This window comes from Oncorhynchus gorbuscha, linkage group LG15 (genome assembly GCF_021184085.1).
Source record: "Oncorhynchus gorbuscha isolate QuinsamMale2020 ecotype Even-year linkage group LG15, OgorEven_v1.0, whole genome shotgun sequence".
In the NCBI taxonomy this organism is placed as follows: Eukaryota; Metazoa; Chordata; class Actinopteri; order Salmoniformes; family Salmonidae; genus Oncorhynchus; species Oncorhynchus gorbuscha.
Window position 1 is genome coordinate 36,845,572 of NC_060187.1, and position 15,474 is coordinate 36,861,045.

Sequence of the window (15,474 nt, forward strand, 5' to 3'; positions counted from 1 at the left end):
TTAATTAAAAAATAGTACTAGAATTATTAAAGCGAGTACAACAGTAGAACAGTGATATTGTTCCTTGACTAAGGTCCAATAGAACACTGGTCAGTTCTATGGAGACAATAATATTATGGTGATATGGGTCCAGTAGGATGGTCATGGGGCTGTCTCTTACTTACTCTGTGGTTTAGATATAACCTTGGTGTGTTGGAACTGAGGGAACTGACAGACCAGACTATTAGACAGCTGTCCTCACTCTGATAATAACAAAAAGAGGGAGGAGTTGAGAGAAGAAATGAGAGATATAGAAGGAGAGAAGAAAGAAAGAAGGAAATAGGGAGGGTACTCTGAGGGGAGCAAGTAAAAAGGAGAACATTTGACTGTGTCTATTTTATTAAAAAGTCTAAATGATTTAAGTGTGCAATAGCCTTTTCTTTATTTTCTTAACCCCTTTACCCAATGGTCTGATAAGAGGTCCGGTTTGATTTTAACGTCCTTCAAAATATGGATGGAAGGAGGTAGGAGAGATGCATATCAATTTGTATTTGTTAAGTCGTGCCAATATTACATTTTTGAATTGTAAATAGTGAGGAAGAAAGAGAAAGTGAGGGGAAGAAGGAGAGGGGGGTGAGAGCTGGAGGAGAAGACTGGGGAGTTTGTTGAGAAAACTGTGGTTCTTTGTGTGTTCTGGTCATGTCCGTCCAACCAGCTTCCTTCCTGTGTCCTCTACAGTTCTAAGGAGCTGAACTTTCCGTAGGAGTCAACCGATGAAAGAGAATAGAGTTATGCCACATAGAGCCCAGAAATAATACTCCACTTTGATGTCTTATTCCTCTATTATGGGGAGTCCCACCACGCTCTTTCTGGTATAAATAGCCAGAAAATGGGCTTCTTGTACAATGATCAGAGTCATATTTTACATGAAGTTGTCAGTGTCAGGGAGAAAGTTAATTCATAATAACACATTCAGAAATGTGTTGTTTGGTTGCATTTTCTGTATGACTTATCTGCTGTGTGTTTCTCTCTCTTTTATGTGTGTGTGTGTGTGTGTGTGTGTGTGTGTGTGTGTGTGTGTGTGTGTGTGTGTGTGTGTGTGTGTGTGTGTGTGTGTGTGTGTGTGTGTGTGTGTGTGTGTGTGTGTGTGTGTGTGTGTGTGTGTGTGTGTGTGTGTGTGTGTGTGTGTGCAGAGTAAGTCAGTGTCATCGACAGACAGCCAACCGGTGGAGGAGCGCCAGGGCCCGTCGGGGGGGTACTCCTCCTCCCAGGGAGGGGATGCAAAGAGGAGGCGCTGTGATGACAAAGAGCCCCTCCCACCTCACTACGTACGTACGCCATTCAATCAAACCTGCAGTATTAACGGTGTCTCTGACATCATAGGTTAACCAGGGGTCACACTCCTTCTAACAGTCAAATATGTGTTTAACTTGGAAGTGATTGATCACCAAAATAGATAACCCTAGTGAACATGATCTCTCTCGCTCTGTGGAATGAGTGTTCTGATTGACATAAATACACACATCACACCAGTATGAGAACTGCCTCACACATCACATCAGTATGATAACTGCCTCACACATCACATCAGTGTGAGAACTGCCTCACACATCACATCAGTATGAGAACTGCCTCACACATCACATCGGTATGAGAACTGCCTCACACATCACATCAGTGTGAGAACTGCCTCACACGTCACATCAGTATGAGAACTGCCTCACGCATCACATCGCTATGAGAACTGCCTCACACATCACATCAGTATGAGAACTGCCTTACACATCACATCAGTATGAGAACTGCCTCACACATCACATCAGTATGAGAACTGCCTCACACATCACATCAGTATGAGAACTGCCTTACGCATCACATCAGTATGAGAACTGCCTCACACATCACATCGGTATGAGAACTGCCTCACACATCACATCAGTGTGAGAACTGCCTCACACGTCACATCAGTATGAGAACTGCCTCACACATCACATCAGTATGGGAACTGCCTCACACATCAGTATGGGAACTGCCTCACACATCACATCAGTATGGGAACTGCCTCACACATCACATCAGTATGGGAACTGCCTCACACATCACATCAGTATGGGAACTGCCTTACGCATCACATCAGTGTGAGAACTGCCTTACGCATCACATCAGTGTGAGAACTGCCTCACACATCACATCAGTGTGAGAACTGCCTCACACATCACATCAGTGTGAGAACTGCCTCACACATCACATCAGTATGGGAACTGCCTCACACATCACATCAGTATGGGAACTGCCTCACACATCACATCAGTATGAGAACTGCCTCACACATCACATCAGTATGAGAACTGCCTCACACATCACATCAGTATGAGAACTGCCTCACACATCACATCAGTATGGGAACTGCCTCACACATCACATCAGTATGGGAACTGCCTTACGTATCACATCAGTGTGAGAACTGCCTCACACATCACATCAGTGTGAGAACTGCCTCACACATCACATCAGTATGGGAACTGCCTCACACATCACATCAGTATGGGAACTGCCTTACGCATCACATCAGTGTGAGAACTGCCTCACACATCACATCAGTGTGAGAACTGCCTCACACATCACATCAGTGTGAGAACTGCCTCACACATCACATCAGTGTGAGAACTGCCTCACACATCACATCAGTGTGAGAACTACATCACATCAGTATGGGAACTGCCTCACACATCACATCAGTATGGGAACTGCCTCACACATCACATCAGTATGGGAACTGCCTCACACATCACATCAGTATGGGAACTGCCTCACACATCACATCAGTATGAGAACTACATCACATCAGTATGGGAACTGCCTCACACATCACATCAGTATGGGAACTGCCTCACACATCACATCGCTATGAGAACTGCCTCACACATCACATCAGTATGGGAACTGCCTTACGCATCACATCAGTGTGAGAACTGCCTCACACATCACATCAGTGTGAGAACTGCCTCACACATCACATCAGTGTGAGAACTGCCTCACACATCACATCAGTGTGAGAACTGCCTCACACATCACATCAGTGTGAGAACTGCCTCACACATCACATCAGTGTGAGAACTGCCTCACACATCACATCAGTATGAGAACTGCCTCACACATCACATCAGTGTGAGAACTGCCTCACACATCACATCAGTGTGAGAACTGCCTCACACATCACATCAGTGTGAGAACTGCCTCACACATCACATCAGTGTGAGAACTGCCTCACACATCACATCAGTGTAGCCTCTCGTAAAGGGAGGTGTTGTGAGCTCTGTTGATCATCAGCCTCTCTGTACTACATAATGGTTGTTTTTCTCCGGACTGTATATGTCCAGAAATGGTCTCATCTCCACCGTGGCCCTGATCTGGCTCAATACAATTAGGGGGTGATGTCACTTCACGTGATGTCAATAGGAATATCAGGCCATGATCACATCAAAGAGTTGTTGCCATGGTGACTAAGTGCCATCGCTGTCACCCGTAGTCCCAGAGATAAAGAGGGAGGGAGAGAGAGGAGTAAAGCAGTGATATGGCCAAACAGAGTGAGAGAGGTTGTGTGTGCCTGACATAGTGAGGGAGTGAGCTGTGGGCAATGTTTATGTGGTAGAGAATGTTTGTGTTTCTGACATTCTCCTCTCTCCTCTGTCTCACAGGACAGTGATGGAGACAAGAGTGAGGACAACCTGGTTGTGGATGTCTCTAACGAGGTAAGTGTGTTTGTCAACCATCGGCACAGATCTAGGATCAGCTTACCCTGACCCCAGTCAACCATCAGAGAGAGAACGCTAAACTGACCTTAAATCAGCATCCGATACTGCTGCGGAAAAACAAACAATGAGTCATATATAACTACTGTAGCTATACTGGCTGAAACCGGTCCGTATTGACCAGACCCTCCCTAGCCAATAGAACATAGTTCAAAATGGAAAGCTGAGTCTCCTCTCTCGAAGACCCTGTTGTTTCACTGTGGCTGGTTAAGTATAGGAGAATAAGACACTTGCGTCGGGATTTTGAAAATAGTGAATATTATTATATAAGCACATTATTGGGAGCTAGCTTGCTGCTTTTCTCTCCTCTCCTACTGAGTACAGTCTCCCTGCTGAACACACACAACCACATATACACACACACACCTCATGCACACATAAACACACACACACCCCTCCTTTCATCAGATGGCAGCAGTGTGCTTCCTTTATTTATGCAAAGCCATTTATGCCCTCAGAATGTTTAAATTCTTTAAATACCTCACGCAGTGTACCAAAATATGTTTTATCTAAGCCTTCTGTGTTTGATACTGCGCAGCACAATGCACAAAAGCAGGAAAGTCTCTTGTGTGATTTGTGAATACAGAACAATTGGAGAATTTGACAAATGTGCTTAATGGGTGTGTGAGAGGGAGTGTCTCTGGTGACTATACCAGAACAGTCTATGGATGTGTGTTCTGCTCTGCTCAGACACAGTAGAAGTGCTGACTGCAGCACACTGGGAGCAGATGGGAATGGTTTTATTTAGGTGGCTGTGGCAGGGAGGTAGACAGTCGGCTGAGTTTGACTTACAGTACCATACACAGGCCTCATGCACACTTGTGCTTAAACCCTTACAGATACTATAGTAATCTATAATGTCTATAATGTTACATATTTACGGGTTTTTGTTTTTTTCACAGCCAATGTGAAGGCTACTGTCTTCTTGCATGGCTTTTGGGGTGATCTGGTCTCCCATATCTCTCTGTGTGTCTCCAGGAGCCCACATCCCCCGTGGGCAGCCCCCATCACTCCCCCCACGGGAACGGTCTGGACCGGGCCCCCACCCTGAGGAAGGAGTTACCAGGGTCCCCCAGGAGCCCCGGGGGAGGCCCCTTCCCCCCCAACCACCACACAGCCCCAACCCAGGCAAGGCCAAGGACCCAGCACAGGTATGATACATTCATTGTCAAGCATTAACATGGTGGCCAAAATCCACCAATTAAAATTACTTATCACTTGTTTACAGTATCTGTATGGCGGTGCTTCGTTTGACAGTATCTCTTTACCTCTCTGCAGATGGAGAAGTCTGGGTCGCCGTTGTCTAAGTCGAGCACCCCGTCCCCCTCTCACCGTGAGGCCCTTACCCCTGGCCCCGCCGGCCCCAGTACATCCTGCCTCCGTCTGCTCAGCAAGGCTGCCTCCTCCGCTGACCCCCTGGGTGAGTCAGACACCCCTGTCTGCCTGCCATACCCTATGTCTTTACCCCTGTTATTATACCCTTGCACCCCTGTTAAACCTTCAAATCACCCTACTGTGATCATATAGCCCTGTAATACCATAATTATACCTTCCATCTGATCATAGTACCATTATCCCACAACTACTGTGATGATATGCTCCTGTGGTCCCGTATTGTACTCACATCTGCCATATTCTGCCTAAAGCAATAAAGACGGCATTGTAGCCTATAAGAAACCGAGATGAACTTGATTGTTGACAACACATCTCTAGCAGTTAGACATCACCCTAAGCCTTTCTTACCCGCTGGAATGTAAGGTGTGGTCTCATCTCCCCCTCACCCCCTCTCCAGCTCTCCGCAGTCCCCTGTCTGTGCCCCCCGGTTCATACCCAGCTCACTTTGGGGTGGTGTCCCACGCAGGCCTCAACGGGGAGCTGGCTAGTCCCGGGGGCTTTGGGGCTGCCCTGACCCTCTCACCCCAGATCAGCACCTCCGCCGGCATCTACACCCGCAGCCCCTTGGTGAGTTAGATACCACGCATCACTGGTCTCTCTGTTTAAAACACCTGTCTACAACGGCAGACCTTACTGGCTACATTATCTATAGTCTTTGTCTCTTCCTGGCACTTAATTGATCAATTATGTCTCTAATTCACCAGTTAGAGCGCACACCTGGTTACCCAGGTCTTAATCAATTAGATTGCTTTCAATTAGAAAGCAAGAAGGAAAACCAGTTGCCTAGATGATCGAAGATGTGCACCACTCATTTAAAACAATACATTTTTTATTGATGAAGATGGATTCTTAGTAGTATTTGGTTTGGAAGCTTGTTTTGTATGAATTGTCAAGATTTCACTCAACTTGATGAGATGAGGATTTACTGAGATTTAAACTGTTACAACACAGGATGATTCTATTATTAAACTCCTAATGTCTTGGTCCTCCTAGTCTCTCCAGATGGCGTATGAGTCTCGGTCCCACCTCAGGGCCCCAGGGCTGTCCTCCTCACTGCCTGGTGGATCCTCCGGGGGAAAACCGTACGTCTCTCTTCTCCTCCATCTAAATCTATCCAGACAGAAAGAAAGATGGCTGTTGTTGTTATAGCGGGAGCAAGCCGCAAACTCTCCCATCACAAATAGCACTCTGTACTAGAAGACCTTTTCTCAACTTCTAATGCCATTACAGTGTTGACAGTCTTCAAGGTTTTAGCAAGTAGTAAGCACTTAGTTTTTGTAATAATATACAGATGTAGATTGTAGTGGTTGAAACTCTGTCCATTCTCTCCCCTCTCCCTCTCTCCAATGCTTACTCTGTCCACCATTCTCTCCCTTCTCCCTCTCTTCAGTGCTTACTCTGTCCATTCTCCCTTCTCCCTCTCTCCAGTGCTTACTCTGTCCATTCTCTCCCTTCTCCCTCTCTCCAGTGCTTACTCTGTCCATTCTCTCCCTTCTCCCTCTCTCCAGTGCTTACTCTGTCCACCATTCTCTCCCTTCTCCCTCTCTTCAGTGCTTACTCTGTCCATTCTCCCTTCTCCCTCTCTCCAGTGCTTACTCTGTCCATTCTCTCCCTTCTCCCTCTCTCCAGTGCTTACTCTGTCCATTCTCTCCCTTCTCCCTCTCTCCAGTGTTTACTCTGTCCATTCTCTCCCTTCTCCCTCTCTCCAGTGCTTACTCTGTCCATTCTCTCCCTTCTCCCTCTCTCCAGTGCTTACTCTGTCCACCATTCTCTCCCTTCTCCCTCTCTTCAGTGCTTACTCTGTCCATTCTCTCCCTTCTCCCTCTCTCCAGTGCTTACTCTGTCCATTCTTTCCCCTCTCCCTCTCTCCAATGCTTACTCTGTCCATTCTCTCCCTTCTCCCTCTCTCCAGTGCTTACTCTGTCCACCATTCTCTCCCTTCTCCCTCTCTTCAGTGCTTACTCTGTCCATTCTCTCCCTTCTCCCTCTCTCCAGTGCTTACTCTGTCCATTCTTTCCCCTCTCCCTCTCTCCAATGCTTACTTTGTCCATTCTCTCCCTTCTCCCTCTCTCCAGTGCATACTCTGTCCATTCTCTCCCTTCTCCCTCTCTCCAGTGCTTACTCTGTCCGTTCTTTCCCCTCTCCCTCTCTCCAGTGCTTACTCTGTCCTTCCTCTCCCCTCTCCCTCTCTCCAGTGCTTACTTTGTCCATTCTCTCCCTCTCTCCAGTGCTTACTCTGTCCATTCTCTCCCTTCTCCCTCTCTCCAGTGCTTACTCTGTCCACCATTTTCTCCCTCTCTCCAGTGCTTACTCTGTCCACCATTCTCTCCCTTCTCCCTCTCTCCAGTGTTTACTCTGTCCATTCTTTCCCCTCTCCCTGTCTCCAGTGCTTACTCTGTCCACCATTCTCTCCCTTCTCCCTCTCTCCAGTGCTTACTCTGTCCATTCTTTCCCCTCTCCCTCTCTCCAGTGCTTACTCTGTCCACCATTCTCTCCCTTCTCCCTCTCTTCAGTGCTTACTCTGTCCACCATTCTCTCCCTTCTCCCTCTCTCCAGTGCTTACTCTGTCCACCATTCTCTCCCTTCTCCCTCTCTTCAGTGCTTACTCTGTCCACCATTCTCTCCCTTCTCCCTCTCTCCAGTGCTTACTCTTTCCATGCTCTCCTTCTCCCTCTCTCCAGTGCTTACTCTGTCCATTCTCTCCCTCTCTCCAGTGCTTACTCTGTCCATTCTTTCCCCTCTCCCTCTCTCCAATGCTTACTCTGTCCATTCTCTCCCTTCTCCCTCTCTCCAGTGCATACTCTGTCCATTCTCTCCCTTCTCCCTCTCTCCAGTGCTTACTCTGTCCATTCTCTCCCTTCTCCCTCTCTCCAGTGCTTACTCTGTCCACCATTCTCTCCCTTCTCCCTCTCTCCAGTGCTTACTCTGTCCGTTCTTTCCCCTCTCCCTCTCTCCAGTGCTTACTCTGTCCTTCCTCTCCCCTCTCCCTCTCTCCAGTGCTTACTTTGTCCATTCTCTCCCTCTCTCCAGTGCTTACTCTGTCCATTCTCTCCCTTCTCCCTCTCTCCAGTGCTTACTCTGACCACCATTTTCTCCCTGTCTCCAGTGCTTACTCTGTCCACCATTCTCTCCCTTCTCCCTCTCTTCAGTGCTTACTCTGTCCACCATTCTCTCCCTTCTCCCTCTCTTCAGTGCTTACTCTGTCCACCATTCTCTCCCTTCTCCCTCTCTTCAGTGCTTACTCTGTCCATTCTCTCCCTTCTCCCTCTCTCCAATGCTTACTCTGTCCATTCTCTCCCTTCTCCCTCTCTCCAGTGCTTACTCTGTCCACCATTATCTCCCTTCTCCCTCTCTTCAGTGCTTACTCTGTCCATTCTCTCCCTTCTCCCTCTCTCCAGTGCTTACTCTGTCCATTCTTTCCCCTCTCCCTCTCTCCAATGCTTACTCTGTCCATTCTCTCCCTTCTCCCTCTCTCCAGTGCATACTCTGTCCATTCTCTCCCTTCTCCCTCTCTCCAGTGCTTACTCTGTCCGTTCTTTCCCCTCTCCCTCTCTCCAGTGCTTACTCTGTCCTTCCTCTCCCCTCTCCCTCTCTCCAGTGCTTACTTTGTCCATTCTCTCCCTCTCTCCAGTGCTTACTCTGTCCATTCTCTCCCTTCTCCCTCTCTCCAGTGCTTACTCTGTCCACCATTTTCTCCCTCTCTCCAGTGCTTACTCTGTCCACCATTCTCTCCCTTCTCCCTCTCTCCAGTGTTTACTCTGTCCATTCTTTCCCCTCTCCCTGTCTCCAGTGCTTACTCTGTCCACCATTCTCTCCCTTCTCCCTCTCTCCAGTGCTTACTCTGTCCATTCTTTCCCCTCTCCCTCTCTCCAGTGCTTACTCTGTCCACCATTCTCTCCCTTCTCCCTCTCTTCAGTGCTTACTCTGTCCACCATTCTCTCCCTTCTCCCTCTCTCCAGTGCTTACTCTGTCCACCATTCTCTCCCTTCTCCCTCTCTTCAGTGCTTACTCTGTCCACCATTCTCTCCCTTCTCCCTCTCTCCAGTGCTTACTCTTTCCATGCTCTCCCTTCTCCCACTCTCCAGTGCTTACTCTGTCCATTCTCTCCCTCTCTCCAGTGCTTACTCTGTCCATTCTTTCCCCTCTCCCTCTCTCCAATGCTTACTCTGTCCATTCTCTCCCTTCTCCCTCTCTCCAGTGCATACTCTGTCCATTCTCTCCCTTCTCCCTCTCTCCAGTGCTTACTCTGTCCATTCTCTCCCTTCTCCCTCTCTCCAGTGCTTACTCTGTCCACCATTCTCTCCCTTCTCCCTCTCTCCAGTGCTTACTCTGTCCGTTCTTTCCCCTCTCCCTCTCTCCAGTGCTTACTCTGTCCTTCCTCTCCCCTCTCCCTCTCTCCAGTGCTTACTTTGTCCATTCTCTCCCTCTCTCCAGTGCTTACTCTGTCCATTCTCTCCCTTCTCCCTCTCTCCAGTGCTTACTCTGACCACCATTTTCTCCCTGTCTCCAGTGCTTACTCTGTCCACCATTCTCTCCCTTCTCCCTCTCTTCAGTGCTTACTCTGTCCACCATTCTCTCCCTTCTCCCTCTCTTCAGTGCTTACTCTGTCCACCATTCTCTCCCTTCTCCCTCTCTTCAGTGCTTACTCTGTCCATTCTCTCCCTTCTCCCTCTCTCCAGTGCTTACTCTGTCCATTCTCTCCCTTCTCCCTCTCTCCAGTGCTTACTCTGTCCATTCTCTCCCTTCTCCCTCTCTCCGGTGCTTACTCTGTCCATTCTCTCCCTTCTCCCTCTCTCCAGTGCTTACTCTGTCCATTCTCTCCCTTCTCCCTCTATCCAGTGCTTACTCTGTCCATTATCTCCCCTCTCCCTCTCTCCAGTGCTTACTCTGTCCATTCTCACCCTTCTCCCTCTCTCCAGTGCTTACTCTGTCCATTCTCTCGCCTCTCCCTCTCTCCAGTGCTTACTCTGTCCACCATTCTCTCCCCTCTCCCTCTCTCCAGTGCTTACTCTGTCCATTCTCTCCCTTCTCCCTCTCTCCAGTGCTTACTCTGTCCATTCTCTCCCTTCTCCCTCTCTCCAGTGCTTACTCTGTCCATTCTCTCCCTTCTCCCTCTCTCCAGTGCCTACTCTGTCCACCATTCTCTCCCTTCTCCCTCTCTTCAGTGCTTACTCTGTCCACCATTCTCTCCCTTCTCCCTCTCTCCAGTGCCTACTCTGTCCACCATTATCTCCCTTCTCCCTCTCTTCAGTGCTTACTCTGTCCACCATTCTCTCCCTTCTCCCTCCCTCCAGTGCTTACTCTGTCCATTCTCTCCCTCTCTCCAGTGCTTACTCTGTCCATTCTCTCCCCTCTCCCTCTCTCCAGTGCTTACTCTTTCCATGCTCTCCCTTCTCCCTCTCTCCAGTGCTTACTCTTTCCATGCTCTCCCTTCTCCCTCTCTCCAGTGCTTACTCTGTCCATTCTCTCCCTCTCTCCAGTGCTTACTCTGTCCATTCTTTCCCTTCTCCCTCTCTCCAGTGCATACTCTGTCCATTCTCTCCCTTCTCCCTCTCTCCAGTGCTTACTCTGTCCATTCTCTCCCTTCTCCCTCTCTCCAGTGCTTACTCTGTCCACCATTCTCTCCCTTCTCCCTCTCTCCAGTGCTTACTCTGTCCGTTCTTTCCCCTCTCCCTCTCTCCAGTGCTTACTCTGTCCGTCCTCTCCCCTCTCCCTCTCTCCAGTGCTTACTTTGTCCATTCTCTCCCTTCTCCCTCTCTCCAGTGCTTACTCTGTCCATTCTCTCCCTTCTCCCTCTCTCCAGTGCTTACTCTGTCCATTCTCTCCCTTCTCCCTCTCTCCAGTGTTTACTCTGTCCATTCTCTCCCTTCTCCCTCTCTCCAGTGCTTACTCTGTCCATTCTCTCCCTTCTCCCTCTCTCCAGTGCTTACTCTGTCCACCATTTTCTCCCTCTCTCCAGTGCTTACTCTGTCCACCATTCTCTGTCCACTTCTCCTTCTCCCTCTCTCCAGTGTTTACTCTGTCCATTCTTTCCCCTCTCCCTGTCTCCAGTGCTTACTCTGTCCACCATTCTCTCCCTTCTCCCTCTCTTCAGTGCTTACTCTGTCCATTCTCTCCCCTCTCCCTCTCTCCAGTGCTTACTCTGTCCATTCTCTCCCTCTCTCCAGTGCTTACTCTGTCCATTCTCTCCCTCTCTCCAGTGCTTACTCTGTCCATTCTCTCCCTACTCACTCTCTCCAGTGCTTAATCTGTCCATTCTCTCCCTTCTCCCTCTCTCCAGTGCTTACTCTGTCCATTCTTTCCCCTCTCCCTCTCTCCAATGCTTACTCTGTCCATTCTCTCCCTTCTCCCTCTCTCCAATGCTTACTCTGTCCATTCTCTCCCTTCTCCCTCTCTCCAGTGCATACTCTGTCCACCATTCTCTCCCTCTCCAGTGCTTACTCCCATTCTCTCTCCAGTGCTTACTCTGTCCATTCTCTCCCTCTCTCCAGTGCTTACTCTGTCCATTCTCCCTTCTCCCTCTCTCCAGTGCTTACTCTGTCCACCATTTTCTCCCTCTCTCCAGTGCTTACTCTGTCCACCATTCTCTCCCTTCTCCCTCTCTTCAGTGCTTACTCTGTCCACCATTCTCTCCCTTCTCCCTCCAGTGTTTACTCTGTCCATTCTCTCCCTTCTCCCTCTCTCCAGTGCTTCCTCTGTCCATTCTCTCCCTTCTCCCTCCCTCCAGTGCTTACTCTGTCCATTCTCTCCCTCTCTCCAGTGCTTACTCTGTCCATTCTCTCCCCTCTCCCTCTCTCCAGTGCTTACTCTTTCCATGCTCTCCCTTCTCCCTCTCTCCAGTGCTTACTCTTTCCATGCTCTCCCTTCTCCCTCTCTCCAGTGCTTACTCTGTCCATTCTCTCCCTCTCTCCAGTGCTTACTCTGTCCATTCTTTCCCTTCTCCCTCTCTCCAGTGCATACTCTGTCCATTCTCTCCCTTCTCCCTCTCTCCAGTGCTTACTCTGTCCATTCTCTCCCTTCTCCCTCTCTCCAGTGCTTACTCTGTCCATTCTTTCCCCTCTCCCTCTCTCCAATGCTTACTCTGTCCATTCTCTCCCTTCTCCCTCTCTCCAATGCTTACTCTGTCCATTCTCTCCCTTCTCCCTCTCTCCAGTGCATACTCTGTCCACCATTCTCTCCCCTCTCCCTCTCTCCAGTGCTTACTTTGTCCATTCTCTCCCTCTCTCCAGTGCTTACTCTGTCCATTCTCTCCCTTCTCCCTCTCTCCAGTGCTTACTCTGTCCACCATTTTCTCCCTCTCTCCAGTGCTTACTCTGTCCACCATTCTCTCCCTTCTCCCTCTCTTCAGTGCTTACTCTGTCCACCATTCTCTCCCTTCTCCCTCCAGTGTTTACTCTGTCCATTCTCTCCCTTCTCCCTCTCTCCAGTGCTTCCTCTGTCCATTCTCTCCCTTCTCCCTCTCTCCAGTGCTTACTCTGTCCATTCTCTCCCTCTCTCCAGTGCTTAATCTGTCCATTCTCACCCTTCTCCCTCTCTCCAGTGCTTACTCTGTCCATTCTCTCGCCTCTCCCTCTCTCCAGTGCTTACTCTGTCCATTCTCTCGCCTCTCCCTCTCTCCAGTGCTTACTCTGTCCATTCTCTCCCCTCTCCCTCTCTCCAGTGCTTACTCTGTCCATTCTCTCCCCTCTCCCTCTCTCCAGTGCTTACTCTGTCCATTCTCTCCCTTCTCCCTCTCTCCAGTGCATACTCTGTCCATTCTCTCCCTTCTCCCTCTCTCCAGTGCTTACTCTGTCCATTCTCTCCCTTCTCCCTCTCTCCAGTGCTTACTCTGTCCACCATTCTCTCCCTTCTCCCTCCAGTGCTTACTCTGTCCGTTCTTTCCCCTCTCCCTCTCTCCAGTGCTTACTCTGTCCGTCCTCTCCCCTCTCCCTCTCTCCAGTGCTTACTTTGTCCATTCTCTCCCTCTCTCCAGTGCTTACTCTGTCCATTCTCTCCCTTCTCCCTCTCTCCAGTGCTTACTCTGTCCACCATTTTCTCCCTCCAGTGCTTACTCTGTCCACCATTCTCTCCCTTCTCCCTCTCTCCAGTGTTTACTCTGTCCATTCTTTCCCCTCTCCCTGTCTCCAGTGCTTACTCTGTCCACCATTCTCTCCCTTCTCCCTCTCTTCAGTGCTTACTCTGTCCATTCTCTCCCCTCTCCCTCTCTCCAGTGCTTACTCTGTCCATTCTCTCCCTCTCTCCAGTGCTTACTCTGTCCATTCTCTCCCTACTCACTCTCTCCAGTGCTTAATCTGTCCATTCTCTCCCTTCTCCCTCTCTCCAGTGCTTACTCTGTCCATTCTTTCCCCTCTCCCTCTCTCCAATGCTTACTCTGTCCATTCTCTCCCTTCTCCCTCTCTCCAGTGCATACTCTGTCCACCATTCTCTCCCCTCTCCCTCTCTCCAGTGCTTACTTTGTCCATTCTCTCCCTCTCTCCAGTGCTTACTCTGTCCATTCTCTCCCTTCTCCCTCTCTCCAGTGCTTACTCTGTCCACCATTTTCTCCCTCTCTCCAGTGCTTACTCTGTCCACCATTCTCTCCCTTCTCCCTCTCTTCAGTGCTTACTCTGTCCACCATTCTCTCCCTTCTCCCTCCAGTGTTTACTCTGTCCATTCTCTCCCTTCTCCCTCTCTCCAGTGCTTCCTCTGTCCATTCTCTCCCTTCTCCCTCTCTCCAGTGCTTACTCTGTCCATTCTCTCCCTCTCTCCAGTGCTTAATCTGTCCATTCTCACCCTTCTCCCTCTCTCCAGTGCTTACTCTGTCCATTCTCTCGCCTCTCCCTCTCTCCAGTGCTTACTCTGTACATTCTCTCCCCTCTCCCTCTCTCCAGTGCTTACTCTGTCCATTCTCTCCCCTCTCCCTCTCTCCAGTGCTTACTCTGTCCATTCTCTCCCCTCTCCCTCTCTCCAGTGCTTACTCTGTCCATTCTCTCCCTTCTCCCTCTCTCCAGTGCTTACTCTGTCCATTCTCTCCCTTCTCCCTCTCTCCAGTGCTTACTCTTTCCATTCTCTCCCTTCTCCCTCTCTCCAGTGCTTACTCTGTCCGTTCTTTCCCCTCTCCCTCTCTCCAGTGCTTACTCTGTCCACCATTCTCTCCCCTCTCCCTCTCTCCAGTGCTTACTTTGTCCATTCTCTCCCTCTCTCCAGTGCTTACTCTGTCCATTCTCTCCCTTCTCCCTCTCTCCAGTGCTTACTCTGTCCACCATTTTCTCCCTCTCTCCAGTGCTTACTCTGTCCACCATTCTCTCCCTTCTCCCTCTCTCCAGTGTTTACTCTGTCCATTCTTTCCCCTCTCCCTGTCTCCAGTGCTTACTCTGTCCACCATTCTCTCCCTTCTCCCTCTCTTCAGTGCTTACTCTGTCCACCATTCTCTCCCTTCTCCCTCTCTCCAGTGTTTACTCTGTCCATTCTCTCCCTTCTCCCTCTCTCCAGTGCTTCCTCTGTCCATTCTCTCCCTTCTCCCTCTCTCCAGTGCTTCCTCTGTCCATTCTCTCCCTTCTCCCTCTCTCCAGTGTTTACTCTGTCCATTCTCTCCCTTCTCCCTCTCTCCAGTGCTTCCTCTGTCCATTCTCTCCCTTCTCCCTCTCTCCAGTGCATACTCTGTCCATTCTCTCCCTTCTCCCTCTCTCCAGTGCATACTCTGTCCATTCTCTCCCTTCTCCCTCTCTCCAGTGCTTACTCTGTCCATTCTCTCCCTTCTCCCTCTCTCCAGTGCTTACTTTGTCCACCATTCTCTCCCTTCTCCCTCTCTCCAGTGCTTACTCTGTCCGTTCTTTCCCCTCTCCCTCTCTCCAGTGCTTACTCTGTCCACCATTCTCTCCCTTCTCGCTCTCTCCAGTGCTTACTCTGTCCACCATTTTCTCCCTCTCTCCAGTGCTTACTCTGTCCACCATTCTCTCCCTTCTCCCTCTCTCCAGTGTTTACTCTGTCCATTCTTTCCCCTCTCCCTGTCTCCAGTGCTTACTCTGTCCACCATTCTCTCCCTTCTCCCTCTCTTCAGTGCTTACTCTGTCCACCATTCTCTCCCTTCTCCCTCTCTCCAGTGCTTCCTCTGTCCATTCTCTCCTTCTCCCTCTCTCCAGTGCATACTCTGTCCATTCTCTCCCCTCTCCCTCTCTCCAGTGCTTACTCTGTCCATTCTCTCCCTCTCTCCAGTGCTTACTCTGTCCATTCTCTCCCTACTCACTCTCTCCAGTGCTTAATCTGTCCATTCTCTCCCTTCTCCCTCTCTCCAGTGCTTACTCTGTCC

At 49.7% G+C, this 15,474-nt stretch overlaps 1 pseudogene; it reads left to right on the forward strand.

Annotated features, from left to right (window-relative positions):
• Nucleotides 1-15,474, forward strand: part of LOC123997056 — a 107,922-nt pseudogene that overhangs the window by 50,922 nt on the left and 41,526 nt on the right.